Source organism: Mus caroli, chromosome 7 (genome assembly GCF_900094665.2).
Source record: "Mus caroli chromosome 7, CAROLI_EIJ_v1.1, whole genome shotgun sequence".
NCBI classification, from domain to species: Eukaryota; Metazoa; Chordata; class Mammalia; order Rodentia; family Muridae; genus Mus; species Mus caroli.
In genome coordinates this window covers 83410876-83424397 of record NC_034576.1, presented here as the reverse complement: position 1 = coordinate 83424397, position 13522 = coordinate 83410876, and positions in this window count along the sequence as shown.

The window sequence follows — 13522 nt, the reverse complement described above, 5'->3', positions numbered from 1 at the left end:
AAATAAATAAATAAATAAATAAATAAATAAATAAATAAATCTTTAAAAAGGAGATACTTAACCAAAAAAGATGCTCACGGAGTATAAGAGTGAACCTTAGCACCAATAGCTGCTCACTGATTAATTCGGTAGTCCTAAAATGACCACATGCGAACAGTGCCACCTCCTGGCCAGCCTAGGAACTCTATGCTAAGTTGCTGGATGTAATTGCCAGCTGCCGCCACTGCTCCTGCAATCAGTATGCCTGGAGAGGAGAGCTAAAAGAACATTGTCTCAGCGAAAGCCTTTAATCCCAGATTAAGAGGCAGGCAGATTTCTGAGTTCGAGGCCAGCCTGATCTTCAGAGTGAGTTCCAGGACAGCCAGGGCTATACAGAGAAACCCCAAAGAATATTGCCAGTGGTGGTTCAGGGAGTGACCTTATATCAACAGAGAAATGTCCCTTTGTGCGCCCATCCTCACAACCAGTGGAAATTTCCACAAGGGAAGGATTTGATGGGTCAGTGGGGTGCACCTCTGGAACTTTCCAGAAGTCCAAAAATCCTTTTATTTTTTTTTTCTTTCCCATCCCAAACCAACTGCTGACCGTAAGAACTGGAATTAGTTCGTCACAGAGGTGCCCTACAGCCAGTCTTCACAATTCTGTGACTCAAGCTCAGGGGCGCTGGCTTTGGCCTCGGTCATCCATTCTAGTTGAAACAAAAAATAAGTCACATGGAAGGCCACTTCAGGGCCCAACGGCACTGTTGAGGAGGGGCTTGCTGCCACAGCTAATCTCTGAGACCACCATGGGACAGAAAGGCTGAGGCAGGTTAGGCAGCCGGGGGGGGGGGGTTATGGGTAATAGGAAGGAAATCCGCCAAGGACTCTGGTTCAGGTTTCTAACCAGCTGACAGTCAAGAGTTCCAACACAATTTCATTTGCTTAAGGCTTCGTCCCCTTTCCCAGCTGCGAACCTATACATTTCCAGGGGTATTTGATTCATTTCATTTCTTATTCATTTACCTTCTTGCATGTATGCTTGTACACATGCATTCAAGGCACAGTGCAAACGGAGAAGTCAGAGAACAATTTGCAGGAGTTGGATCTCTCCTTCTGCCATGAATCCCATCCCTGGCTGAGACATCCAACTCCCTGGTCCCTCAGTGTTCTAAGAACCTGACAAGAAACCTCTTTGGCAATAGAAGAGATATCCTAAAACCTTTGTGCAATCCTAACAGATTGAGTTTTTCAGATTACACTCCCATCCAAGACACTTTCAGATCCTATAACTCACTTGTCAAAAACAGAGAGAGGGAGGGGCTAGCCATGGTGGTGCACACCTCTCATCTTTACATGTTGGAGGCAGAGGCATGTGGATCTCTGGGAGCTCAAGGGCAGACTGATCTACATAGTGAGTCCCAGGTCAGCCAGGGTTACACACAGTAAGATACTATCCATAAACAAAGCAAATAACAAGAAATATGTGCATATATATGTATGTATATAGAGAGGGGGGGACTGGAGAGATGGCTCAGTGGTTAGAGCACTTGCTGCTCTTGCAGAAGACCCAGGTTCAGTTCCCAGCACTGTCCTGGGGGATCACAAGTTTCTGGTTCTAGTTTCAAGAGACCTAGTGCCCTCCTCTAGGTTCCAAAGGCACTGGGCATGCATGTGGCAGTACACATTCATACACACTAAATTAAAAAATAAGCCAGGCAGTGCCCTAATTAAATGTTTTCCTTTATAAGACTTCCTGTGGTCATGGTGTCTCTTCACAGCACTAAAGCCCTAACAATGACAATGGTCATATGGGGTTTGTTTTTTCTTGCTTGCTTGCTAGCTTGCTTGCATGTTTTTACTTGTGCACATTAAGTATGACAGAGAGGAGGTTTGGTTCCTTAGGCCCTTTCTTCCTTGGGGGAAGTTGGCTTTTCTCTTAGTTGTTCTGTGCTGACCAGGGCTTCTCTGTGACTGGGGGCTAGGCTCTACTCCAGCCCCTTCCTGGCAGGAGAACAGATCTGCAACCTCTGGCTGGTTCCCATGCCCTATTCTGAATTTCTCTATTCAAAGACATTTGTGGGAAGGCACAAGGGTGCTCTAGGCTGAACAAAATGACTCAGAGGCAGTCCCAGTGTGGGGTGGTCCTTGGCAAGACATAGAGGCATGAGTGACACCAGGGACAGCTTATGTCTCAGAAGGATTTATCTCCATAATCTGCAATGTTCTCTAAGGTATTATAAAACTAATTATAAAGATAGGATTGAAATAAGAAGAAGGAAAATTTAACACACACAGAGGGAGAGAGGAGACACACATACACACACACACACACACACAGAGAGAGAGAGAGAGAGGCTGTTTAGTTTATAAGAAAAAAAATGTGTCCCTAAAATAGTTAGCTGGCTATTGGAAAGAAAAAAATAACATCCTGTAACCTTCAGCAAAAATAATGAACTTGTCACAGACAAGAGCAGTTTCCATGCAAGTTTCCTAACCATAAGCTGTTCTCATCACAAACCCCACTGCAAACTGCAATTTATGGAACCACACTGCTCAGAAAGTTGAGATCTCCTCAGGGAATTGCCTGGTGCCAAAGATTACTCTTAATGGGTTTCTCCTATTATGCATTTGATCTCTCTCCCTCCCTCTCTCTCTCTCTCTCTCTCTCTCTCTCTCTCTCTCTCTCTCTCTCTCACACACACACACACACACACACACACAACTTGAATTTTTCTTGAAAAAACAAAATTAATGCCCACCAGCACAGTGGCACACATCTTTAATCTCAGCCAGTACTTGAGAGGCAGAGGCAGGCAGATCTCTCTGAGTTGGAGGCCAGCTTGGACTACATAGCAAGGTTCCACGGCAGACAGGTTACACTATAAGACTCTATTTCAAATAAGTAAATTAAATGACTAAAAATAAAAATAGTCCACTCAGAAACCAGGACAAGCATAAAGCTAAGTTTGCTCGTGTTCGTAAGTGTGACATAGTGTCACAAGTCAGTGATTCCAGGACTCAAGAGGTAGAGGCAGGAGGATCAAGTGTTCAAGGCCAGTGTGGGCTACACAGAGTTCCAGGCTAGCAAGGAATACAAAGCAAGACCTGTCTTAAAAAATTAAACCAGATCGTACGATGGCTCAGGTTAAGCACTTGCTTTACAAGCGTGAGCGCTAGAGTTTGGATGCCCAGAAACGAGTAAATGCCAGGTAAGCATGATGGCCTGCCTCTTAGGTCAGCCTTGGAAAGCGGAGATGGGAGCTCACTCTCCAGAGGAAGCTCCTTAGCAAGATTAGCCATATCAGTGAGCTCTGGGTTTGATTGAGAGACCCTGGATAAAGTGGGAAAGGTAATTCTCAGCATCAGCCTCGGCCCGCCACGTGCTCTGGTCCACACATGCATGCACATCCACACGCAAGTGCACTCTCACACAGGAAAAGTCATGTATACACACATACATGCATACCACAGCACATACATGAAAAACGGGAGTGGGGCAGAAACAGATCATGACCAGGTATGATAACACGTCTACTGAGCCAAACAAATAAGAAAAATAAAAATAGATAAAATGAAAATACTTGTGTAGCATGAAAGGTCATAAGTGGGTGAGAGATACAGCTAAGGACTGGAGTGCTTGCCTAGTATAGGTGAGGTCTTGGTTTGATTTGCAGAACTGCTGTTCAAAGTTAAGTGGGGGACTCCAGAGATGGCTCGGGAGTTAAAAGCTCTTCCAAGGTCCTCTTCCTAAGGACCTAGGTTTGATTCCTAGTGCCCACTTGGTAGCTCATAATTGTCCATAATGTCAGTTTCAGAGGCTATGATGCCCTCTACTGGCCTCTGTGAGAACACAGGCATATACTTAGACAAAACACCCAACGAAAATAAAAATATTTTTAAAGGAAAAGAAAATTGAGGTGATTGTGGAGATGGCTCAGTAGGTAAGAGCATTTTCTGTGCAAGCATGAGGACCTGGGTTCAAATCCCCAGCATTCATAAAAAGTGGGGCATGGCCATGCTTGCCTGTAACTCCCACACTACAGGGGAGGGAGGCAGGTGGCGATTGCAGGATCAGGCTTGTTGACTGCCAACGCAGGTTGAAGTTCAGTGAGAGAGCCTGTCTCAAGGGAATAAACCAGAGATCGATAGAGAAAGATACCCAATGTCCTTCTCTGGCACAGAAATGTGTACATATAATACACAAACACACACATATGCTTCAACTCCTTTCCACACCAAAAAAGGCCATAAATGAAGTCAAAGGACAGTGAGTGGTATTTGTACAAGTGACCAAATGCTAGTATCTAATTACTATGACTTTATACAAATGTGGGCTCTCGAGCACACACGCACACACACAAACACACACAAACACACACACAAACACACACACACAAACACACACACACACACACTGTGGTGGTTCGAATATGCTTGGCCCATAGGGAGAGGTACTGTTAGGAGGTGTGGCCTTGTTAGAGGAAGTGTGTCACTATGGGAGTGGGCTTTGAAGCTCCACCCAACGTGAAAGAGTAACAACTACAGTCAGATCAAGATGTCGAACTCTTGACTCCTCCTGTACCATATCTACCTGGATGCTGTCAGGCTCCCACCTTGATGATAATAGACTAAACCTCTGAACCTGTAAGCCAGCCCCAATTAAATGTTGTCCTAATAAGAGTTTGCCTTGGTCTTGGTGTCTCTTCACTGCAAATAAACCCTAACACACACACACACACACACACACACACGTTACTGAGAATAAACAGATCACAGAAGATAAGTAGGGGGGAAATAGGCTCAATCTCACTATCTGGGTTTTGGTTTTCGATTGGTTCTTTTGTTTTTCTTCCCTAATGTTCTGGGATGGGTTGGGGGTTTTTTTGTTTTGTTTTGGTTTGGTTTGGTTTGGTAAGTTGTTGGAAAATGTGGGTAATGATTTACTTATAACTTAAAATCTAAAATTACTTATTTGCTTGTTTGTTGTGTATATGCATTTGCTTGTGTGAGTTTATGTGCACCACATGTGTGCAGGAGCCCAAGGAGGCCAGCTTGGTCTACAAAGTGAGTGCCAGGACAGCCAGGGCTACACAGAGAAACCCTCTCTCGAAAAACAAACAAACAAACAAAAAAGATATAATTGGGCTCTCTATACCTATTCAGCCATTGGTTTAACCTTTAGTTTATTATTATTAGGGTGTAAATGTGTGAGTGTGAGAGGACACACGCATGCCACACATGTGGAGGTCCAAGGACAACTTTCAGAAGTTGGTTCTCCCAGGATCAAACACAGGCCCCGGGCTTGGGGCCAGGGTCTTTGCCCACTGAGCCATTTCCTCCACTCCCTTTGGCAGAGCTAGGAGTATAGTTTAATGGTAGAGCACACCTCAAGGTCTTAAATTCAGTTGCTAGTCCAAAGAAGAATAAGAAAGAGAAGATAAAGGAAGAGGAGGAGGAGAAAAGGAGGCAACCGCTCTATACGAACATAGAAGGTCTCCATGTGGGTAAAAAGAACAGGTAAAATACAGTGTGCATGTATGTGACAAGCCTTGTGAGAACAACAAAGGAGAGAAACATCAAATATGTAGTCTTAGGGATGCTGAATACATTTTTCCTGTTCTAGCCACAAGAAAATGTTAACGGTACAGATGGGGAGGTGGCACAGCGGGCAAAGGGCTTGTTGAGCTGAATTTCATGCCTAGCACCCATGTAAAAAGTCACAAGTGAAGCCAGGTGGTGCCAGCTGGGAAACCTTTAACCCCAGCACTCAGGAGGCAGAGGCAGACAGATCTCTGTGAGTTCAAGGCCAGCCTGGTCTACAGAGTGAGTTCCAGGACAGCCAGGGCTACACAGAGAAACCCCATCTCAAACAAGCCAAAGCAGTGAGAGAGACTGGGAATCATGAGGTTTGGGGTTTTTTTTCTTTTTTCTTTAAAGATTTTATTTATTTATTATATGTAAGTTCACTGTAGCTGTCTTCAGACATACCAGAAGAGGTCATCAGATCTCATTGCAGATGGTGTGAACCACCATGTGGTTGTCGGCATTTGAACTCAGGACCTTCGGAAGAGCAGTCAGTGCTCTTAACTGCTGAGTCATCTCTCCAGCTCCTTGGGATTTTTTTCTTTGTTTTGACTTCATTTTATCATGGGACTGGATTTTATTTTTAATCTGAGTTGGTTTTTTTTTTTTAAGATTTATTTATTTTGTGTGTGAGTACACTACAGCTATCTTCAGACACACCAGAAGAGGGCATCAGATCCTATTACAGATAATTATGAGCCCCTATGTGGTTGCTGGGAACTGAGCTCAGGACCTCTGGAAGAGCAGTCAGTGCTCTTAACTGCTGAGCTATCTTTCCAGCATCTATCTATCTATCTATCTATCTATCTATTTATTTTAATTTTATGTGGTGGGTGCTTTGCCTGAATGTATGCCCATGCATGCCTGGTTCCCTAGAAGGTCAAAAGAGTGCTTTGGGTTAGGTCTCCTGGAACTGGAGTTACAGATGTTTGTGAGCCAGTATGTGGTGATCCTCTGGAAGAGCAGTCAGTGGTCTTAACCACTGAGACATCTCCAGCCCCTGTTGCTGGTTTTTGCTTTGCCTTGTTTGGGTTTGGAGAAGGATGGGATTGAGTTTTCTGTTTGGGGTTTTTGAGACAGAATCTTACTTTGTAGCCTAGCTTGACCTCGAACTCACCATAACCCTGGGCAACTTCAAATTTCTACATCCCTCCTGTCCAGCATCCCTAAAGCTGCGATTACGGATCTGAGCCATCATGTTTAGCTTAACAATCTGACTGATTATCAACTAGCTTCACTAACACTGACCCTGCTTCAGGGTTCCCTAGGTCCTAGAGCACAAGTAATTCCCTATAGACCTGAGGTCTTTCACACTCCTGAAGGAAAGCCCAACCCCCAAGCACTGGACTGTTTCTGTCGTTACTCTTGGCCACCACAAGGTGTCACTATCTGACACCCCTGCAAGTTCTCCCCAGGGTGACATTGCCAGTCCTTCAGAGATAGGCCACTCTAATTCCACTTCTTACCAGCTACCGAAGTCCTTTCCTGCTCCAGATAACAAACCATTTCCCTTTCCAGAGAGTTTCAATCCAAAATTCGGATTTCATTAATTTGCCTTTTTTACTGGACCAAAGAGATAAAGTTCACCAACCCTCAAGGCTGATTTATCCTTTCCGTTTCTGAGACAGAGTCTCATGTATCCCAGGTTGGTGTGGAACCAGGATTTGGAGCCAAGGATGACCTTGTGCTTCTGAACTCCCCAAGAACTCGGGTAGCAGGTGTGGGTCACCATACCTGGAAGCCCCAGCAACTTATTTTATTTTTTGAGTTAAGGCAGTCTTGCTCTGTAACCCAGGCTAGCTTCTAGTTTGTAACGATCCTCTTATCTGCCAAGTGCTACAGTTATAAATACACACCACCACACTCAGCCCCAAAGGGATTTCTAGTACCATGTGTTGGGCATCTCTGTCTTCTTTGCCGAATCACATAAGGGGTTAGTTACTGGTCCTCACTTTCCTGACAGTGAACTTGTCAGCCTTCAGGGCAGCAACAGCTAATTCTGTTTATTTCCCTGGAAGGACTAGGAACTAGGAACCTGTGGGAGACTCTGTGTGTGTGTGTGTGTGTGTGTGTGTAGGCCAGAGGTAGAAGTCAGATGCCTTTCTCTCTTTTTTTTTTTTTAAAGATTTATTTATTTATTATATGTAAGTACACTGTAGCTGTCTTCAGACACTCCAGAAGAGGGAGTCAGATCTCGTGACGGATGGTTGTGAGCCACCATGTGGTTGCTGGGATTTGAACTCAGGACCTTCGGAAGAGCAGTCGGGTGCTCTTACCCAATGAGCCATCTCACCAGCCCCCCAGATGCCTTTCTCAATTGCTTTTCTTTTTTTAATTTTTGATCTGAGTCTCTCACTAAACCTGGAGCTTGCCAATTTGGCTAAAGGCTTGCCAGCAAGCAAGTCCCAAGTACCTCCTCTGTCTACAAACCTCCTCAGCACTGGAATCAAATGTTTGCTGCACCCAGATATATATTTTGTTTTGTTTGTTTTCTGAGACAGGTTTCTCTGTGTAGCCTTGACCTGCAACTCGCTCACTCTGCTCTATAGACCAGGCTGGCCTTGAACTCAGAGATCCGCCTGCCTCTACCTCTCAGGAGCTGGGATTAAAGTTGTGCGCCACTACTGCCCAGCTGCACCCAGATTTTAAGTACGTATTGGTAACCAAACTCAAGTGCTCAGCATAAAGCAAAAACCAGCACAGTGCTTTGGAGTTATGGGCCTTAGCATTGCACTGGTGTTTGCTCTGTATTCAGAAGCACATCTCTCGCCTACTTGGGATTCATTTTCAACCTGAGCATAAACACCATCAGAAGCTAAGACGAAGCAGGGCAGTGGTGGCGCACGCCTGTAATCCCAGCACTTGGGAGGCAGAGGCAGGCAGATTTCTGAGTTCGAGGCCAGCCTGGTCTACAGAGTGAGTTCCAGGACAGCCAGGACTGCACAGAGAAACCCTGTCTCGAAAAACCGAAGAAGAAGAAGAAGAAGAAGAAGAAGAAGAAGAAGAAGAAGAAGAAGAAGAAGAAGAAGAAGAAGAAGAAGAAGAAGAAGCAGCTAAGATGGGAGAAGTTGGCGCTTCAGGCCAGCTTTGGGTGCCTTGTGAGACCCTGTCCCCTGATAGAATAAAGTGAACAGCTAGAATCACGAGCAGACAGCTTAGTCAGTACAAATTCTTGCTATCAAGCAGAAGGACCTGAGTTGAGACCCAGCACCCATGTAAAAACTAGATATGGTCTATGCCTGCCTCCCCAACACGGAGGAGGTGGGACAGAAAGAGCCCTGGGCCCTGCTGCCCAGTCTAGCCAGTTGGTGAGGTCCAGGTTCTGGGAGAGACCCTGTCTCTAAAAGTAGGGTGGGGAGCAGTAGAGGATGACATCTGACACTGACCTCTGGCCTCACCTGTGAGTGAGTGCATAGGCATGTGTATCTGGATACACAAGAGAGAGAGAGAGTCGTGCACATTTGTAGAGAGAATCCCTTAAAAAGGCCAATGGCCAATGATCTGAGGCAGGAAATAGGAGGCGGGACATTGGCAGGAAGGCAGAGGATTCTGGGAAATAGTAAGAGAAAAGAGTGCCAAGGGGGAATAAGAGGAGATGGGAAACAGGCTGAGGAGACAGGGATAAGCCAGCAGGTGGAGGAACTCAGAGACTCTGAGGAGACAAGAAGGAAGGAGCCAGTGAGTACCGAATCACTAACCAAGTGATAGACATAGAATAGATTAAATGGTTAAATAAGGTAAGACCTAGTCAGAGACTGAGCCAAAGCTTATGGCTTAGGCATTTAATAATAACTAAGTCGTCTCAGAGTCGTCACTCTGTGAGCCGAGACTGGGAAAGGAAAACTTGGAATTTAAAAATTATTTCTACACTCACTTGTAAGTTTCCAGGTAAACAATGCACAGCCTGTCTGCTTCTATGATGACCACCTTCCCTACGCCCTTAGCTTCCGTTGGAGGAGCCAGTGTGAAGCCAGAGTAAGTCCTGTGCTCGGGCGCTAAGTTCCAAATTAGAGACTGAAATGTTTGCGGAGGAAATTGTGCAGTGCCGCGGAAGCTCTTAAGCACACATCAGGACTTCGGGCAGATCTCAGAGAGGAAGAGGCAAGAAATGAATCTGCAGTGCGCCGAGTAGCCCGAGGCTCAGATCCCTGCTTACAACCTTTGCAAGTTCCTCTATCTCCTCCTCCCTCCCCGGGCCAGCCAGCTGGGAGGAAAGGGACAGGCCTGGAACGAGGCATTTGCCGGTCACACCTCTTTGAGCAGACAGAGCGCATCAAATAGCCTGGAAGCTGAAGGAGGAGATGTGGGGAATTCCCTGCTTGGAGAAAGAACCCCGCGGATTAGACAGTGATTTGGGGAGACCCCGCCTACTAAGGAGGAACCAGGCTGAGGAGCAAACCTCGGAGTCCAGACTGCTGGGGAGGAGTAGAAAGAACACAGAAGTGGTGGGGACAAGCAGACAGTGGGCCCCGGGAGGACAGAGAGCCGGAGTAAGGATGGAGCGGGACTGAAGCGTTTTCTGATGTGATTGTCTTGTGGAGGCATAAATCGTAGAGTTGAGGAGGAGTAGGGCCCATGGGTGACAGAAACATCACAAACAAGTACACCCAAGTCGCCATGGAAGAGGGCAAGATGGGCACCCGGCAGTCAGGGTCCAGAACCATCAGAGAAAGGGCAGAGTAAGGTGGGAACACATGTCTCTAGTTCCACCTACCTAAAGACCGCCCAAGGGTTTGAGGGCAATAATATACCGAGGGGTCTGGGGAGAGAGAAGAAAGCAGAGGGAGGGAGCTGCAGAGTGGCCTAGCTGGAGTAGAGGTTCTCAGCTAAGGCCTAGCTGTGACCCTTTGTGCAGAATGCTGGGACAGCCTCCGTGGCCTCAGGTGAATGACACCAGTATGCTGGTTTGAATAGGAATGTGTAGCTTTAATTTTTTTCAAATCCCTTTTTTTGTTTTGTTTTTTTGAGACAGGGTTTCTCTTTATAGCCCTTCACATATTTGCACCATCCAACACAACTGACTTTCCAAAGGACCATTGAGTTTCCACTTCAGGAATGGCCCCCATAGGTTTGTGTAGATTCCCGTAGGGAATGACACTGTTAGGAAGTGTGGCCTTGTTGGAGGAACTGTGTCACTGTGGGGTGAGCTTTTAGGTCTTTTATGCTCAAACGTTGCCCAATGTAGCACACAGTCTCCTGCTTCCTTCGGATCAGGACGTAGAACTCTCAGCTCCTTCTCTCGTATCAAGTCATGATGATATTGGACTAAACCTCTGAAACTATAAACCAGCCCCAATTAAATATTTTTTTTTTTATAAGAGTGTTGTGTCTGGCCAGTAGATCATCACCTGGGTTTTAGCCTGGAAAGGCATTTTGGAAACCCGGAAGAGAAGTGGGGCTGGGCTGCACGAAGGAACCAAGACAAAAGTCTCTGCTCAAGGTTTAATTTTTACTATTCCAGCACTCAGTTATAAAGGAAGGGGGAGGGGCCCAATTCCCACCAAATAATCTTGGGGTCCAGTAGCAGGGTGATCACGTGATGGCTTCGTGATGGCTTCAGAACAGCAAAGCGGCAGGTTCCAGCAGTGGGCGTGGCAGAATGATTGAGCCGGAAGCTCCATCCAGGTGTAAACAATGGAACTATTAAGGCTGGGGGAGGGGAGGCTACATAAGAGTTGCCATGGTCATTGATGTTCCTATACAGCAATAGAAACCCTAGCTCTTGGTTCCAGAGCTCTTGGAGCCGTTTCAGGGATATTGGCAGGAATTTGACATTGGGCTAGGACAAGGAAGGAGAGACTCAAATACATACAGCTGAGGAATGAGTTCTTTGTATCCTGACTGTCTTGCTAAGCCCCTGAATACTGTAATCATGGGACCTTTGTTTATGCCTTGTTTGTTCCTTGACTACTTTGTCTTTGACCTAGAACTGACCCTATTCTTTGCATGTGCCTAGAATGGTATAAAAGGGTCTAGAAAAAAATAAACCTGCTTCAGCACTGGCTGGGGTCCTGTTCTAACGTTGTCTAGTTGTCTTGTCTTTTGTAATCCTCACTCTCCCCCATTAGAGATGGCTCAGAGGTTAAGAGTACTGACTGCTCTTCCAGACATCCTTAGTTCAACTCCCAGCAGCCACATGGTGGCTCACAACCATCTGTAAAAAGATCTGATGCCCTCTTCTGGTGTGTCTGAAGACAGCTACAGTGTACTCATATACATTAAATAAATAAGTCGGTAAATCTTTTAAAAAAAGTTAAGGTACCTCACATTAGGATGCTCTCTAAAGTATATGATGTTTCTGGGTAACCCTCAAAATAACAATTAAAAATACTTAAGGTTTTCTCTTAAATAGGCCTGGCTAAACTAAAGATCTTGGGGGGAAAAATCTTAATTGTTTGTTTTTAAAGAAGCAGTGGTTAAAAATATCCTTAAAATCCTTAAAATGTCTGTCTTTATATATACACTCATATATAAACAAGGCATATCTAAGGAACGGACATGAGTCATCCTCTTAATGTTTTCAATAGAGTTTAATGTCTCAAGGGAGGGCAGTTGTCTAGCAGGAAAAACCCTTCCTGCAGTAGAAAAGTCATCTTTTAGTTAGTTTGTATCCTCAAGCAACAAGGGCCCATGTTTTAGAACCAGAACTGTGTGGTTATGTATCTTTTCCCTAAAAATAGATTTTAAAAAAATTTTTAATTAAAAAAATTTACGTTTATGTCTTCAAGAAAGAATTAGGACCACTAATCATTTTTTCATTTGACCTTTGAGGCCATACTGATTATATTTTTGCCTTCTGTCATCATTTCTTTCTTTAAAGTTTTTTAGTAAATCTTTTTTTGTATATACTTATTTATTTAATGTATGTGAGTATACTGTCGCTGTCTTCAGACACACCAGAAGAGGGCATCAGTCACCATGTGGTTGCTGGGAATTGAACTTATGTCCTCTGGAAGAGCAGTGCTCTTAACCACTGAGCCATCTCTCCAGCCACTTCTTTATAGTTGTTTGTTTGTTTGTTTTTTAAAGATTTATTTATTATTATATCTAAGTACACTGTAACTGTCTTCAGATGCACCAGAAGAGAGCATCAGATCTTATTACAGATGGTTGTCAGCCACTATGTGGTTGCTGGAATTTGAACTCAGGACTTTTGGAAGAGCAGTCAGTGCTCTTAACCACTGAGCCATCTCTCCAGCCCTTGTTTTTTGTTTGTTTTGGTTTGTTTTTTGAGACAGGGTTTCTCTGTGTAGCCCTGGCTGTCTGTAGACCAGGCTGGCCTCGAACTCAGAAATCTGCCTGCCTCTGCCTCCCAAGTGCTGGGATTAAAGGTGTGCGCCACTACTGCCTGGCTTCTTTAAAGTTTTTAGTTTTACTATGAGCAAAATGAAGTTGGGCTGAGAACTTGAGTTACCTGAGCAATTGCTCACAAGCCAACTGGACACTAAGTATATTATGTAGAAATAAAGTTTAACCACATGTAGACTGATAATTCACATACACAACCACCTATAAGACTTTTTTTTTAATAAGCAAAGAGTTTCAATTCTATTATTTCTTGGGATTGTGTTTTCTATAATCCTCATTGTTAAGTCTCAAACCCCAGTCAAATGGCTGAGGTGCCTATTTAACATCAAAGTGGACCTGGCCCCCAGGTTCTCCCTGCAGTTCCTCAGCTCCTGCCTGTTACAGAGCTCACCTGGCTGGTACACCCCACCCTCTGTGCTGAACTCTCCAGCAGGGAGTGGGCTGCTCTTCCTCTATAGTCAAGCCTTTGGTTACCTGCGCTTGCACTTTGACCTCCTGCTGCTGCACATGGTTCCCTCTTCCTCTCACCTTTCTCCTCACATGGCTCAAGGAAGGTTGTGTCCACTCTGCACTCTCTCAGTTGTGTCTGACTCTGACCATGCTCTCCCTCGTATCTACAATAAATGTTCTCTTCCACCATACCTAGGAGT